The sequence below is a fragment of the Eufriesea mexicana genome, unplaced genomic scaffold (assembly GCF_001483705.2).
Source record: "Eufriesea mexicana isolate 0111107269 unplaced genomic scaffold, ASM148370v2 scaffold863, whole genome shotgun sequence".
NCBI lineage: Eukaryota > Metazoa > Arthropoda > Insecta > Hymenoptera > Apidae > Eufriesea > Eufriesea mexicana.
This window is the reverse complement of record NW_016909035.1, coordinates 226,447-243,359: the sequence shown is the minus strand read 5'-3', so window position 1 is coordinate 243,359 and position 16,913 is coordinate 226,447. Positions and strand designations below refer to the sequence as shown.

General features: G+C 46.6%; 1 long non-coding RNA gene across 1 annotated transcript; it reads left to right on the top strand.

The window, feature by feature from the left end:
• Nucleotides 1-9,380: 9,380 nt before the first annotated feature.
• Nucleotides 9,381-10,041, top strand: LOC108547065 (uncharacterized). The gene is made up of 3 exons (XR_001890172.1): nucleotides 9,381-9,455; nucleotides 9,621-9,699; nucleotides 9,793-10,041. It is a non-coding gene; the product is annotated as an uncharacterized LOC108547065 (long non-coding RNA).
• The last annotated feature ends 6,872 nt before the right edge of the window (nucleotides 10,042-16,913 follow it).

Genomic DNA, 16,913 nt, shown 5'->3' with positions numbered 1-16,913 from the left:
CGTCGGAATAATTACGAATCTTAATGTCACGGATTCTATTTACACACCCGTGCAACATGTATCCGCAATTACATACCACTTACGCAACTCGGTAATTTACGTAATTGTCCCTGCAGCGATACGATGCGCGTGCTCGCCGAGGAGAAGAAAACACCGTCATTACGATAAACAATTTTGCTTTCCTGGTCGATGGTACTTCCTCTGAGCATTTCGTTTACACCTCTGGACCCCTGGTACCTTCTAAATCGGCGAGCTCAGAACGTTGCATAAGGATTTACAATTGATATTACGGTACTTAGTACATCCACCAACTGTTTCAGTTGGATTAATCTCTTCACTGATGATTTAAATTCCATAGCAATTCTAGAATGACAAAAGATAGATACATTATCGCTCGAGATATTAACAATTGACAAAACCGTACTGAGTACAGCCATCATCGCTGTATTGTAGCCGAGTGCAGCTTCCTTGCATAAGGTGACACCTACATACGCGTGGAAGCCATCGCGACCTTGTGGAAGTCGAGGAATCGATACCCGGTTCTAAACGAGGTCGATATCGATCCCTAATATCTTCGCGTTGCAAAACGCTATTGCCTCATAAACAATAAATATTAGCTTCGCGAATGGATCCTCTCGATCAGTGTTTCGCGAATCTGCCAGAGACCAAGGCGTAACTCGGTCTCAGCCACTATCTCATCATCGTGGTCCGCGAGAGGAGGATCTCCATGGAGTTCCACGAAGGTATCGTTCCAGTCTGAAACACGCTCGTGATCGAGGCGACAACCGGCTCGTAATTCAACAACCGCGGTTACCCACTAACCTTAACCGAGTGCGCGAAACAGCGATAATAATGGCGGACCGATAATAGGTCAGCGTCAGAGAAAGTTTTCGGCCAGTCGTTCCGTTATATACCAGGAAGACGAAGCAGGCCGAAAAGCGGCTCCGTCAGCGACCGGCGACGCCCATCGGCCTGCGATTTCGCGATCTGGGTCGATCAACGACATCGACCTAGCCGAACTTCTTTAATAAACACCTGATTCACATTCGTGTCGCGTAATTACGAAAGTGGTCTAAGTAAAAGACACTAGCCATTTCGAAATCTTAATTCCATTTCTTCCGAATTAAGATCTCGATTTTACTTTAATTTGTTCGTACAATAATTGCAATTCGAGTACGATGAAGTGTAGCTTACTTCGGTACATCTAAACCATAAGTTGTGCAACTCGATTCTTAGTAGCAATCGATGAGCGTAGTTTACGAACTGACAGAGACATAGTAGGTACGAAGTAGTCAGACGATCTCCAAACCTAGAAACATTGTTATTATTCTTTCATGTATGCTACGTACACGTGTCCGTTTCATTTTCCAGCTAGTCGTAGCGCGACGGATACATGAAATTGGAAAATAAAAATTTCCAAGCTCGAAATCGCCGAGTCACAGGCATCCTGTTCGACCGTCAGGCCCCAGTGAACTTTCCGACACTATGCCAGCGGGCATTTACTCTTCCGTTCCCGTCGTTACGTTTATTAACCTCGGTACTCGAGGCAGTTCCAACGATCGGATCTACCTAGACGATACGTACCGCGAATTAGTTAGCGCGATTACCGCAGGAGAGCGAATCAAGCGCGTTCCGTTAGGCCAACGATAAGTCCTGCGTTCCGCGTAACGCTGCGTGGAAAATGGCCGCCAGCGGAGGCGATCTTCGTCTCCTGTTAATTACGATTAATCGCCGACCGGTAATTGCTCGCTTGCATAGCCGCCAAGGAGATTTTCCTCGAAACGCGTCGCCATGCTGGCCGATTCGCGCTCCAGAGACTTCTGCGCGCCGCTAATTGCGGACACCTGTTCTAATTGCCGTGAACAATCGAACGTACGCCGGTGCTACGCGGCGGGAACAATTGGAATTCTACCGCGGCGCCGATGCTCCTTTCGTGTTTGCACGTTCGCCGCGAATTGGCATAGCTGCCGACCTATTATAGTATAATAATGTGTCCTGGATGGTTCCTGAGGGTGTAAATTAAATGGCGGACGTGGTCTTCTAGTCGAATAAACGAATGGGATTTTTGGGCGAATTTTTCTCTTCATCGGTGTTACTATAATCGTTCGATGTATCGATGTTTCTGAAAGAGAAATTGAATTTTATTTTCATTCCATGTAGACATTGTACGTGAGATAAAATAGTATATAAGCGAGATATTCGTAGGTTAGCTATAGATGTTTTAGGTTATGTTGGTAATGGCTATTGCATAGAACCCTTTGTAGTACGTATTGCCTAAAATGTATTGTAGATTGAATTTCGGATATTTTTTTCGGATTAAAAGTTGAGGAAGACCCCTGTGTCGCTTCTCTTCGACCGAAATCACGGTTGAAAGAAATTCTGTGTCACAAAGCAGATAACCACCCTGCAGAAAATACCGAAAATACTCAACAAGGGACGAGGAAAGCTCACGAATACCGACTCGAATAAGATAAGAAATTTTCCCCTCGACAAGCTGCGATCATCGTTCCCCTTCGTACTGCTTCGGAGGTATACCTATGTCGAAACTTTAGGGGAAGATCCGAAAGCTGAAAGCATCCCCTAAACGTTTCCCGTGGTCTTGACAATAAACACCTTCTGACCCGTATTTGCTACACGGAAGGAGAAGAGAGAGACATAACCTCTACATACGTACATACCATCGAAGAATCTCGAGGTCGTTTATGGTCGCGCTTATTTCGCGGGATTATCATACGAGCTTGACGATTTTCCTGCGTTCATCTCGGTGGCAACCGATGCAAGGGACTCGGTTCGAATTACGCGATGCTGGAGCGATAATGATGATTACCGCGCGCGTCACGCTCGTCCAGGGACCGCGCGGCCATTTTTCTCGCCGTCGCAAAATGGTAGACTGCCGCGAGAGCGATATAGATCGATCCTCTTCGTGCTAGGGATTAATAGCGGATAACGGAATCGCGGAGTAGTTGCGTGCACGTTGTCAGAGATGGTGTCTGAGCAAACGATCCTACGACGCTGACTGCCGGTGAATTCCTCTGCGTGGTTTTTCAATTTTCTTTGAGAATCGACGAGATTTCAGGCCTTCAGAGTGTCGTTCGAACGCGTTCGAATACGTCTCGAAATTTATGAAGGATTCGAGACACGAAGTGTTGAGAAGTAAGCGCTTCCAACTTCACGGGGCTCGTGGCAATCACTGGAGGGAGGAAAGGATGTTTAATCAACGTGACACTTGAAATCAGCTTTTTGACAGGCAACGCGTGATTTTACACTCGCTGGTAAAATATATGCACAATCTACATTCTGGAATTTTAATGGAGGAAGCACGGTATCGCGGAGATAAACAAAAATCGCGTAAAGACACGGAATTTATTCTCTCTTTCGCAACAGGTATTCAACGCGTCTTCCTTTCACTCGATTACAACATTCTTGCTGGTAAATTATGAATCGGCGTACGCGTGCACACGCATTTTCCACTCATTGTTGTAATTCGATTCGAGCCTCCGTGCAAGGACGCGCATGCAAATGTATCGATTAAACGTGGCTTACGTCTTTCCGTGATTGCCATAAGTCCCGAAATCTTAGAAACTTTCATCGCAACACCCTATAGATACTCGCATAAAAGAAACTCCGTAGAGTAAGCAACATTCTAGCTCACACTTTGTCTCGTAGTAACTGTCAGCTAGACCTAGACGCCATTTTGTAACTAGAAAGCAGAGTAGTCAATTACTTACGTAATTCCCTATATCCCCGTAGCTCGTATCGAAGACCCTGAATTACGTGAATTAATAACCGTGCATTGACTTTCAAACGATAACACCGGTACCCACCTAACCTCCCAACGAATCGTCTCCAACGTACGTATTATCCCCAGAATAAGAAAGTCCCTAGAACTCGAAGCTCCGAGCAAACGACTCTAAACAGGGGGGCCAATATCGACGATCGAGATACCCGCGTTGAAGCGAATGTAACCCCATAATGTAACGTTGTACCGGCTGACGGGGCTAACACGAGGCTTTCGATGTTTTTCTCCCGGCGTCGCGACGCAGGAGAGCGACGGTGGTTGCGATGGTAGCGACGCCGAGATGATCGGTAATGGGAGACGCGGAGGAACGGAAAGGGATCGCGATATGGAGGAGGATGAGGACGAAGGAAGGGAGGAAAGGAGCTCAGAGGGTGGAGGTGGTGGAGGTTTCGGTGGTTGGAGGTCCCACTTGCTCGGTGGACTGACGCAACGTGTCAAATCCTGGTACTGGGGCGCCAGGCCCCTCGTAAGTTTTATATCAAACGAACCACAAACACACAAAAGTCTACCACGCACAGATACTTTTCTCTTTTGTTCTGTTCCCCTCTCTCCTCCCGATTTTCACTTTCTTCTCCCCTTTCTTTCTCTCTTCCTTTCCCCCCTATTTTCTTCCCAGTCGTTACTTTACTTCTACCCTAACCCCTATCTCGCTCTCTTTCTTTCTCTCTCTGACGTCATTCGACGTCTCGCGACGTTCAGAGACGCTTCGAGTCGCCTCGAATGATCGCTCGACCAGAGAAGTTCTCGACGAGTTTCCTTGAAACTTAAACGGTCCGACTGTCTTAACGAATCTCGAGTGTTTTAAAAGCCCCGAGGCGTTAAAATGTCCGGAGTAATGCAAATTTGCGAATATCCATCATTGCTGTTCTCAAATTTCCCGGCTTTTAAGGCTCTCTGCCTGTCTTCGTGCTGGCCAAGATGGCCGCCTGGTCGAGCTACTCCTAGGGACTTTTGCACGATGTTCGACGCGATGTTCGTCGTGACACGAAGCGTTCTAACTATCTCGAGGAAGAAAATAATCGACTGGTCATCGTGATCTTGCGATTCGTGAAACAGAAAGGAAGAGACCGAGGTAGCTTTCTCTCATTTATTTCTCTTATATACGTTATTTTATCCTATTCTCCTGATCTTGATAAGTATAATACAAAAATTCCCCGTCTTTATTTTACCTCCCTTTGGACGATGATTTACTGGGTATAGATAGATAGACTGAAAAATAATTGTACCTCTCGCGGAGATGGGATTATCCGAAATATTCCGAGATTCTGGGGTCGGGAGTGCTTCAGAGAGTCAAAGGAAAGCATTCACTCGTCTCTAGTCTCGTTCCTTTAGATCCATTTATTAGTTAGATCGATCGGTAGCGTCGTTTAATAGACACGTTAGCGTTTTCGTTGGAAGTTTAGCAAAGTAATTAATAGTCGCGGCCATAGAAAGTAGTGGCAATAGTTAGAGGACTCGCGAGCTTAAATGTGCCTAACGAAAATTTCTGTTCCCGACAGATAGAAAGGAAAGCTCCGGGTGCCGGCTCAGAACTTTTGTACACCTTCTTGAGCGCACCCTGGTAAAACGAAACTTTTCCAACGTTTTAAGCCGCGTATACGAAGCTTGTGTAGTAAACTAGAGAAAAGACGGGAAATTTAAACGCAAACGCAACTGTACGTACGAACGTTAAAGGCTGATCGAGCGAAAAGAAGGAAAATCCCTAGCTTCCTCTGGGGATTTTTATAATTTCAATTGCCGTGATCGCGCGCGAAAGGAGAAAATTTTTACTCGATACCAGAGCACGTGATTGATAACGATAAACGATATCACGTTCGATCTGATTGTTGATTAAAAGTTATCTTAATTTCATCGTCTAATTTCGAGCCATCGGAAACGATCATCCCCTTTGGCATGAAGTTCCCTAATTAGATCTCTGTCTTTCTTTTGTTCTCTCTCTCTCTCTTTCTGTCTCTACATATATATATATTACATTACATATATATTTCACTCTATCTGTCTGTCTCTCTCTCTCTTTTTCTTACTTCTTTCTCTTCCCCTGTTTTACCAAGATCAATTTCCTCTTTTCTGCTCTTAGAGTTTAGCGAATTTAGTCGAAATAGCGTTAGGTGTGTACGTGTTTTTTCTTAGATGTCTTGCACATGCTACTCTTTCGATTTGTCCTTAATATATATACATATATATATATTCAACGCACGACTACTGTTATATCTACGCAATGTATATATAATTATAACAGCATCCCCCGAGTCGCATATCTATATAATTATATATACACCGTGTGAACATATGTCAAAGTGTATATTTTACCTAGATGTCTTGGCATGCACGATCACTTTACTCACATCGAAATACAGTCGCGTAGCGATAAACCGCGGTTCTGTGTACCCATCGTCCGCGGCACACCGTAGAATCGGTAAACGGAGAGTAGAGCGAAGCTTAGATAGCGGTGTAGACGTTCGTTTCATCCCGTTCGATTACTATAGAGACCGTCATTAGAGATTAGAAACGTGCAATCGGATCCCGTGACCGTAGACGACCGTGCACAGTCCGCGATATAGGAACACGTAGGAAGAAAGTCTCGATCGGTGATGGGAAGCCATCGATGACGATAAATCAGCAGAGAAAGCGCGAACAGAGGTTTTCACCGAACAAGGAAACTCATTCCAAGGTGGAACCGGAAAATCCGCGAAGAAACTCGACGAGATTTAATCGAACGACGATCCGCCATTTGTCCTCGTATCGCGTCCATTTTAACTGGTTATAGCTCCGTGTCACTTGCACCGCTCCGTGTTGCCCGTGTGCAACTGTGCTATTGAAATTTTTCACGGTTTAACCCTCCGTGATGCCAGCCGCGGTCAACATTTCACGGACCAACTGGTTATGCTCGATAAGCCACTTTCTAAAGCTGCACGCGCTCTGCGTTTTTCCATTTTCGTGATTTCGTAATCGATGAGGTAGACGCGTCGACACACTTCTTACACTCTAATTGGTACTACGATGGTGCAAAAATTGGAAAGAAACGAGTCGAATAGAGGGTTAAATCGGAACGATAGAGAGCGACCAAAATTCGCGTCACGAGGGGGTCGATTCCTCCCAAAATCCCAAGAAATTCCTGCAGAAATCTCATTCTTTTCTCTAATTTTATCGCGAGACAGTTGTCAAAGACCAGTTTCCACTTTCGTTACTTCCCCGTTGATTATTCCGCGGCTACGTGGCGACAAACGGGATCCAGATTAAGACTGGTCCGTGTAGGAAGAGAAATTACGGGTCGTGGGGTCGCTAGTGAGTTCGCGGTCTCCGTCGCGCAGGCGCGTCCGTTCGTGAGAGACACTTTCACCCGCTCGCGATCCGCGTTTCTCCGCGCGCGAGTCGGAGATCGGCCTCGGGACTCCGCTCGCGAATTCGCTCGATTTCCACGCCCGTCAACCCTGACCTACGGAATCTACGTGCGTGGAAATGGCGCCGGTGGAGATTGGACGCGAGCTAGAGTCGTGGAAGAGGTCGAGGGGATTAGGCGAATCTCGAAACGCTCTCGAACAGCTCTCGACAACGCTCTCGAAGCGTTTCGTTCGATCGAGACGTTTGACGAACGAGTTAGCGTTCGCCTGGAGAACTGGCGAGTTGACTTAGCAACTCGGAGGCTGGAATTAGTTAGGTATTCTTCGAGCGACCTGGAAAAAAAGGCGAAGTTTGCTTTGGAAATTGAGCAAGGACCAAGAAAGTTCCACGAGAGTTTCGAGATTCGCGAAACTCGACCAGTTGGACGTGATAGACGGAGAGTGTCAGACACGGATGGTTCGAATCTAGAGTTCAGGTGTCACGATCTAACCTGTTAACTGGAAATCGCGAATTCTTCGTGTAACAATTCATTTTCCACCTCGTTGCGATCGCGTTATCGTCCTGAATTAAAATCGACCCCGGAGGAGATCGATTTTTCGTCACGATTGGAAATTTTTGAACGCGACTGTAGGTTTACGGCTGACCGATAAGTCGCCCGGTTAACAGGTTAATGATCTCTATACTCGCACGTGACGGGTTAGGTGTGAGGAATCTCGTCGTTGTCATGCATTCAGAATGATGATCGTGCAATCGTAATTTCGATGAGGATCGATGACGAAAGAACGATACGACTCGATCGTAAAGTAACTGCACGACAAACACCACCACTACCACCACCACCACTCTGTCCGAGCACCACCAACACCCAACTGCTACCAGCCTATCAGCAAGCATGAAACTTAATTTTTTTAATATACTCTTGTGATACCTATATCGATTTTTATATATATATATCTGTACATGTATAAGCACCCGATGCGAATATATCGCGCGATATATTCGTATTCGTTATTATACATGTATACGTGTATATAGACATTTTTATTCTTACTCACGTTTTTCCTACGCCATGTTGTGTACGATTGCATATAGGTAACCGGGAGAGATGTGCACCGTTGTGGAGAAGCGAAGCCCGGTAGGCAATGCAAGTTGGCTGCGGATTGAAAACAGAGAACTTGGTGATATCGACGAATGGGCGATTTTGCTTACTTTCGAACGAATAATTTCTCCGAGACTATCATGACGATATATATATATATACCTAAACTCCGCGAGAATGGACACGCTCCATATAATATGACTTTATTTCTGGTTGTCTAGGGGTTGTCTTGACACTTTGCACGAGTCATGGCTGTACGAATTTTCACGGAATGTTTCGAAGCGTTAACGACGAACGTTGAGAAACCTCTAATGGCAACGTGCTTGGTATTTACATATCGTGTCCCGCCTGTCGTCGAGATAGGCTCTGACGAACTTTCTCGCGTAACCAACTTTACAGACTACCAGGACTCCCTTCGACTACAGCGTGCACACGAACTTGTCAGTATCAGCCTCCTTAGCTCTTGTGTGCTGTCATCGTGCGTGTTCGAGGTGGCTTTGACGGGCTGCGTGACAGTGACCGTGTCAGGGAAACTTGCTTGCCACGGAATCTCGGCTTCTCGACGTGACAAAATAATTCCCTCCCCTCGTTTGCCGAACCTTTGCAAAGCTGCCCGATCGAAATGACATCGGACGGGGCTAAATGACACGATACTTAGCTGCAAACGTTACAAAAACGAAACGAAGCTGAATAAGATTACAAACTAGAGCAATTCGAAATTCCGAAAGAATCCGTAGCATTTCGAGAGAACGTGAAAGACGTGAGAGAAGAATAGAGGAGGGAAAAAATATCGTGAAGCATTCTCGGATCGAAACGACAAAACGGTGGCTGTCACAGCGCTGCAAGGTCGACCGGAAGCCAGGCGGTTGCTCGACTTCCGCCGATGAAACGTAGCTGTGCCCGTTTCAGGAACTCGCGCACAAGCTCTCACGGAGCTTCGACATGCAAGAGGCTCAGCTGATCGAGGAGGGTGGTTCCGTGGCCGCTTCCGCCGGGGCTGGGGGCGCGGGTGGTACCCAGCGAAGGCATCACAGTGCTCAAAGGCTGGCCAGAAGCGAGATATCGGAAAGAAGGGAGGAAGACGGCGCTCTGGTGGTGCCCGATCACCAGGGTAACCTCAGGATCACCGTGAAGAAGACCAAGTCGATTTTGGGCATTGCCATCGAGGGCGGGGCCAATACCAAGCATCCACTGCCCAGGATCATCAACATACACGTAAGAATCTCTTTATTTAGAGTCGATTTCACAGATTCTGAGCAAATTAATTAATTAAATGGGCACGATGAAGCGTGCCTGTCCGGGATGTAGGATTTTAACGTGGAGAATCCTCAGAATCGCGGGTGTTATCGACAGGAAACTAATCGAACGATTCACTCGTAGGATAATGGAGCAGCGTATGAGGCCGGTGGTCTCGAGGTCGGTCAGCTGATCCTAGAAGTGGACGGTTACAAGGTGGAAGGTAATGTCTCGTTATAGCACTCGTTGGTCCGAGTCGTGAAAGTACGATTACGAAAATTACGAGGCTCGATCTACCATGCAATTCGTTCGACAGGTCTCCATCATCAGGAGGTAGCAAGACTGATCGCCGAGTCGTTCGCGAGGCGCGACCGCAACGAGATCGAGTTCCTGGTAGTCGAGGCAAAGAAGAGCAACCTGGAGCCGAAGCCGACGGCTCTGATATTCCTGGAAGCGTAGCAGGAATCTCCCACCTCCGAGCCGGAACCACCGTAGCCTGACATGTCCAGAGCTCGGCCCGCGACACACTTGGAGCGTCGTCGACGCTGAACCGTCAAAGAGGCTGAAGAGAGCGATGGAACGAGGAAATCGATCATCAAGCTCGTCGGTTGATAGATACAATGAAGACAAATCGACGAAGAGGAGAAGAGGGACGAGCTTGCTCTTCATCTTCATCGAACGCTCTCGATTCGACGGCCGAGCTCTCAGTCAGGTGCTAATTGAACCTGGCCCTGGTGGTGGGAATTCTCTCGTGGAAGAGACACGAGAAACAAAGAAACAGAGAGGAGAGGAAGCGCCGCTCTGTGGACAGAGGAAGAGATGCCCGAGCGGCGAGCGAAGATCTCGATTAGCGAGTCAATGGGATGATAATTGCGCGATCGTCGACGTCGTCGTGGTTGTCCTCGTTGCCGACGAGACTTCTGGCTAACGGTACCAGCATCTAGCCTTTTGCCTTTCGAGCTGTGACAACGCGAGTAGCGGTTTAGCCGGATGAAACTCGTCAGGTTGAAACTGCGACGAGGAGCGAAGGTAGAGACGATCGGAGACAAATATATAGGAGTACAAAGAAGATGCAGTTGAAGGGATTACAAACGAAAGACGCTCTGAGTGCGAATATGACGTTGTATGGGAGAAGGAAGGTCGACTGTGCCAAACTATTAGGGATTGTTTCGTGTATACTAATTATGATACTCTTAATCGTTACGAGATTCGATCAGAGACTCTACCTAGACGAGAGTAGAGATCCACGAGTATGGGTACCACTGTGGGATCCCGAGTGACAAACTTGTGCTAACGCCTCATGACACGGTGTTGCGTGAACGGTCGTCTCACGGATGCACGCATGCTCGAAGCGAAACTTGGACACAATCGTGAAAGGAGGTCCTCGCGTGCACGAATCGTACGTGCCATAACCACGGGGCACGACGAGGCTACGCGAGGCACGGTGATTCACTGTTGACTAAAATGCGTTATCGAAGATCCTGGCTTAGCGTCATCGATCGGGATTTCTGTCGATCGAGTTCCTCGCTTGATACAATAGCGGTACCGCGGCGACAATCCACGTCGACGAAATTGCCGTTCAACTTTCGTTTAGACATTCGGCGAGTTATAATTTCCGCTCGAGCCTTTTTGTATTTCGCGTGGTCGTTTCGAATTAGGTTCGCGCGTTAGATCGGTCTGTAACCTGGAGTCTGGAATTTCAAACGTCTCACTTTCCGAATTGTAAAAAGGTCGTTACGCATTCTGCATCCATTGCACCACAGCCTGTTGAAAAACCTTCGAACTGCGGATCCACAAAACTCTATTTTTGCATGTAATCTACGTATCGTGTAAGCGTCGAAAAGCGAAGAGGATAGGAGCAGGCATACGAGAGGAACGAGGAACGAAATCGACGGAAGTCCTGGCCGACGCGAGCCCGAGACTAACATAGACTTATTATGGGAATTGTTGAGGCTTAACAAAATATATTATATATACATATATATTATATGATAATATTATCGACTATCGTAGTGGAATTGCAAACTTGTACCTACCCGATCGCACCTCGGGCGCGCTCGGACTTCCGGTGCGCGCTGGAGCGCCGCGAGAAGCGCGCAGGAGAGGAAGAAAAAGCGGAGACGATTCTATAAGAATATGCGGATATTTTCAACAAGTTAAATAAGCATAGAGACCGCGTACTTAGCAATGGGCCTGATCGTTCGAATTTTCGAGGGATCGCGGACGATCTCGCGCGCGAGAAAGCGGGGTAAACGAATTCGGAAGATCTGCAAAGTCGTGGAGAAGGCGGGAAAGGGAAGAGTTCCACGTGGACGTCGAGAAAGTGCGAAGCGGAGCTCGCGATCACGCGAGCCTAATCGTTTGTTTGCATAGCGGGTCACGTGGAAATTATTCGAAGACACGTTCGCGTGCCAGGAGAGCGACGATTCACTCTGTTCGAACGCGCGCCACGCTCGAAAAATTCACGGCCTGTGTCTTTCGTGCAGAGATCTCATGCTTTTTCACCTCACGCCACGTGCACGCGTGGATCACGTCGTTTAGGCATTTTTTACGATGAATCATCGACACGATTATCGGGCAGATTTTCTAAATGGTACATTTGTATCCTAATCGTACTCTGTGCGGCCTGAAATTTTCCCTGCGTGACGCGCGTTTGAATTGCCGTGTTCGTCGCTGTGTAATTCGGGAAAAGAGAGAAGAAATTTAACACGCGAGCTAGAACAGCGGTTCCTATTAATTTCCATGACGATTATCTTTAATCTGAATTCTGTGAGTAACGAGGTGATTTCCGTAGACTATCCGGAGTTGCTTTAATTTCGTTGAGTAAGAGGAAAGTAGAATTCGCGCGTGTTTGCGTTCGTCTAGGTCGATCCGTGAAGAAACGCGTGGAATTAAATTTCAAATTGCGTAGAAAGTTCGTTTATCTTCGAGGGTTGAAGTGAACATAACATCGTTTCAAGGAACTGCTTCGTTAGAGTCGACGAACCGTTTCGCCAACTACTTATAACGTAATTGTTACCGCAATAATTACATTTAAACGAGTAGTAGTTACTAATTATCATTCGCGAGTATAACGTAGCGACGTTGTTGTAAAAGTAAATGGTTATCGATACGTCTTGTTTAATCTCTCTCTTTCTCTCTGTCTCTCTACCTGTTACCAGTTAAATGTAATTTTACGATAGTAGTGTATACGTTGAATGTCGACGAGTCCACGAGTCGTTCTATCGAATTGTCCACGATCGTCCGCGATCTAGCTCGCTTTTAAAAATGCTAAAAAATACAAAAAGCCGAAAAAAAACACGCGAAAAATACCGTGCAAGCTTAAGTAGTAGTTATCGCGTATGTGTAACGAAGCAGCCGAATCGGAAGGCGAGCCGATGAGAGGAAACGAGAAACGACTGGACGAGAGGCACCGACGATTCGAACATTCGTATTAAATTCCAACGAAGCTTTCCTTTTCCTTTATCGACGAGCACCGTGTTATTTAATAATTAAAACGTACGTACACCGCGTCGGATTAGTGGAAAGTCTATAATTTAAGAGCGACAAGGCGCAAGTTCACGCTCGACGTCGACAGCGCGTCGATAAGTTAAAGAGGATCTAGCTAATTTGTGATACACTCTCAGCGATCCGATTCGCTGCGGCGCTCAACCTAGCACTTTGATTCTCGACAAGAAGCGTTCCCGATAAGGTGTTTAAGCAACGTTCCAATTTCTAAACGCTCCATCTCGAGTACAAGGAGGAAAAAAACGCGGCGAATTTTTCGATCGTCGGTGTGCCAACCAGGAGAGCACGTTTCGAAACGGTGACGTACCTGGACGCGTGTACAACGTATTCCGGTAAATGTGCCAAAGAGAAAAACCAAAGGTAACGTAGAGAAGAAGGCGAGGAAAAAGTGGAGAAAGAGAGGCCTGCGATTGGAGCGCGAAAGGCGGGAAAGTTGCGCATACGAACTCACAATCAGAGGGAGGCCATCGCGGGAGGAGAGAAAAAGGGAAGAGAAGAAGAAACGGAACGCGTTTCGTTGCTGGTGTGCACTCGAGTTGTTGTCTTCGTCGTTGTTTCGTAGCAGGCGATGCAGTTGGACCGCTGTCGCGAGCGGGATTAAGGAACTTAAAAATGGCGGGCGAAGAAGCGAGGACGAAGAAGATCGAGCGGAGGAAATCGGGAGAAAGATAGGTGGTGAAACGCGGCTAGCTGCTTTTTCGGCTAAGCGAACAGACAAAACTAAAAAATACCTCGTGCGTTAGTGTTTCTTCCTGTTTTCGAGCGCGAATTTTTCTAAACGAAGCATCCAAGTACGTTCGACGTCCCGGATAAGAAGAACATGGAACTCGAAAATGCTTAAAAACGAATAAAAATAGTGAAATAAAAATACGAAGGAGGGGGAAGATCGTTTGCTGAAACACGGGACGCGAAAAGAAAATGGGAGATGATATTTTTGTAAAAGCCTTCGATGTAACGCGATCACAGGAGCGATTCGAAGATCTCAGCTGACATATCCGACAATGCCTTACCGCTTTGAAGAAACGAGAAGAGACGAAATGCATCGTGAAAGCGACGCGAACCGATCACGATGGAGGAAAAATACGTTCGTTGGAACTTCCCATTGATCAGCGCCGGTTTCAGACGACACGGGTGCGAGAAACGGCGCGGAATTTCCTTTCCGATCTCTCGATTTTGCTTAACGATCGTACACACGCTGCGGGCCGAAGCTGATAATCTTTCTGGTTGAAGAGTTATGTAAAGCGGGAAAGTGGGAAAAACTGGTTCTATCGTGGGCTCGGTTCGAAATTGAGAGCATTGTCTAATGCACTCTCTGGAATCGGTATTCCTATTTTCTAATCTCGCGAAGAAGAACCTGGCAATTTTCTTCGCATCCGACTACTTGCTTAATTCGCCACATCGTCAAATGTGCGACGATAGAACGATGTTCGATCGACAGATCCGAAAAGAGTCATCCTAGGTTTCCTATTAATCGTTTAAAATACCAGCTCCGAATTTACCGATCTATCGTAAGGAAATTTGCAGGAACACGTTCAACTGAAAACCTTATCAGTAAGTTTGCCCATCGTACAATTGCAACGAGATACACCAGAACCACGAGAGAAATGATACACGTTACCGTCTAAAGACTGCCAAACTGTTGCAATTACCACGGACATTAAACGGCTTCATTACCCTGCACGATGTATGCTTCACGGTCGCTGATCCCCTGATCCTATCGAGAATAAGAAGAGAAAATATTCGTCGCTATTTTTCCACGCAAATGTCCCCTTTTCTCGCCAGCAGACGGAAGTTTCGAGCATTTCCACGCGAAAACTGTCGCTCTCGGTCGATCGCTTTCCAATTCTCGAAAAACCAGCGACGCGTAGCGAGAGAGAAAGGCGATCCAGCGTAGCGAAGAAGAGCCATCGCGATTCCCCTTCGATCCACGGATAATAATCAACGCGCGCAGCTTCCATCGAGAACCGATTTTTCGTTCCAACTCGGAGTTTCGAAGAAGAGCCATCGCGATTCCCCTTCGATCCACGGATAATAATCAACGCGCGCAGCTTCCATTGAGAACAGATTTTTCGTTCCAACTCGGAGTTCCTTCGACACACGCGAGCAGAAAATTTCGAAATGCGAGCTAACGAGATTCCACCGACCACCTTTCTCTCGCATGGAAATATCTCGCTGGAGGAAAATCGAGCGCCGATTTTCTGTACCGCGAACTCCGGCGTTCGCGCTTAGCCGGCGTTGAAATCTCCGCGCGATCTATGCTTTTCTCGACACTTTCATGATTTCTTTCTGTGCCAGGAATTTCACCTGATTTATAGCTTCTGTCAATGCTAACATCGTTAACCGGGCAACATTGCTGGGGCATTTGGAATCGATTTTATCGAACTCGTGCAACGAAACAGGTCATTTCTCGTCACCCAAATTCTGCTTTCTTGAGATTTCTCGCGAAACACACTCTCTTTCCTACTGCCTAATTTAAAAATAATTTTCTTTATTCCCTCTTCTATTTTGCATTTCTAAAATCTTCTATTTCTTGGCTCCATTTAATTGCAAAGAAGAAATAAAAATTGGAGAACACGCGTCACTCGAAAATGACCTAATGCAGAGTGAAATTGATTCTAAAAACTTGCTCAATGTCCCCAATCGGTGAACAGGATTCGAAACGATTAGCGAACGAACTGGGCGGGTTGCATATCGAAGGGGAAGCTACAGAAGCAATGGAGCAACCAGTCGCAATAGATGACAGGTGTTTGGAGGGAAGCCTTAGCGAAGAGAGAAGCAAACCGAGAGACACACGGACTCGTACCCACGTTAAACCTGTTCAGCTTTCGCACCTTCACCATCCGCAAACGTGCTTTTTCTCGATCGACCGTGGACCCGTGGGTGCTGACGAGCACTGGAATCGATCGAGAGATCGATCGTCGATGAAAAACGAGTCAGGGATTTCGTCGCAAGCACTAGGAAACTGCCTTTTCCCTCGGGATGATCTATTGGAAGGGAGCAGGAGTTCTTTCGTTCGAATCGAAAAATTTGGGATTGGAGAACTCGAAACTGAGAGATCTAAGTTGTCAGTGACCTGAGTTCCGAGTTTTCTAGTTAATTTATCAGGACAGAGAATTGAAAATATAAATATTAAGAATCCTTTCCTTTAAAATTCGAAACTTCTTAACGCTTTGGATTTGCACGGTATGAAGGAGACTTTGATTATTAATTAAATTTAATAAAATTCGAAAATAGGATTCCACGTTTAATGGAACGCTAATTTAAACGCTATAGACTAGAGATCTAGGTAGAAATTAATTCATCCCCATTTGAAGATTCTTAAGATCCAATTTCCCTTCGTATAAAGCAGGAGAAAAATGACAGTCAAACCTCGAGTCAAAAAATTGTCAAAACTTAAAATTCCTAATTGTTAGTGATCTTCGACACCTGGAATCCTTTCGAAGCTATCTAGGGGATGAAACAAAAGCTTCGGAGAACCACCCTTAACCGTGTACGAAACCCTGTTTCGCCTAAATCATCGCGATTTTTCCAACGAAAAAGCCTTTGCTCGTTACACCGACTGGGTTTTACAGGTCGATCGAGGCAACTCGCGTGAATCCTTAGCTTAAGCTTCGTACACACCCTCTGAACCGACCGTGTTTAAACGAGCGGGAACTTGGAAGCGGTGGAGGAGCCAAGGGACGAGAATGATCCGGGCAATAGCGAATCGGCCGTGGTCGTCGGCGGACAAAAGCGCTAATCGAATTGTAAAGCAGATGTAACTGTACTCGTAACGTTTCAAGGAACACACTCTGTACATAAGCAAAACGCTCGTTCATACCGCATTTCATAGATCATCCTTTTTGCAGCCGATTTCGTACACCCTAGCGACACACACTCACAGGGGGAGTTACACGTGGAAACACACGGAGGATGTAAACGACGAGGCTC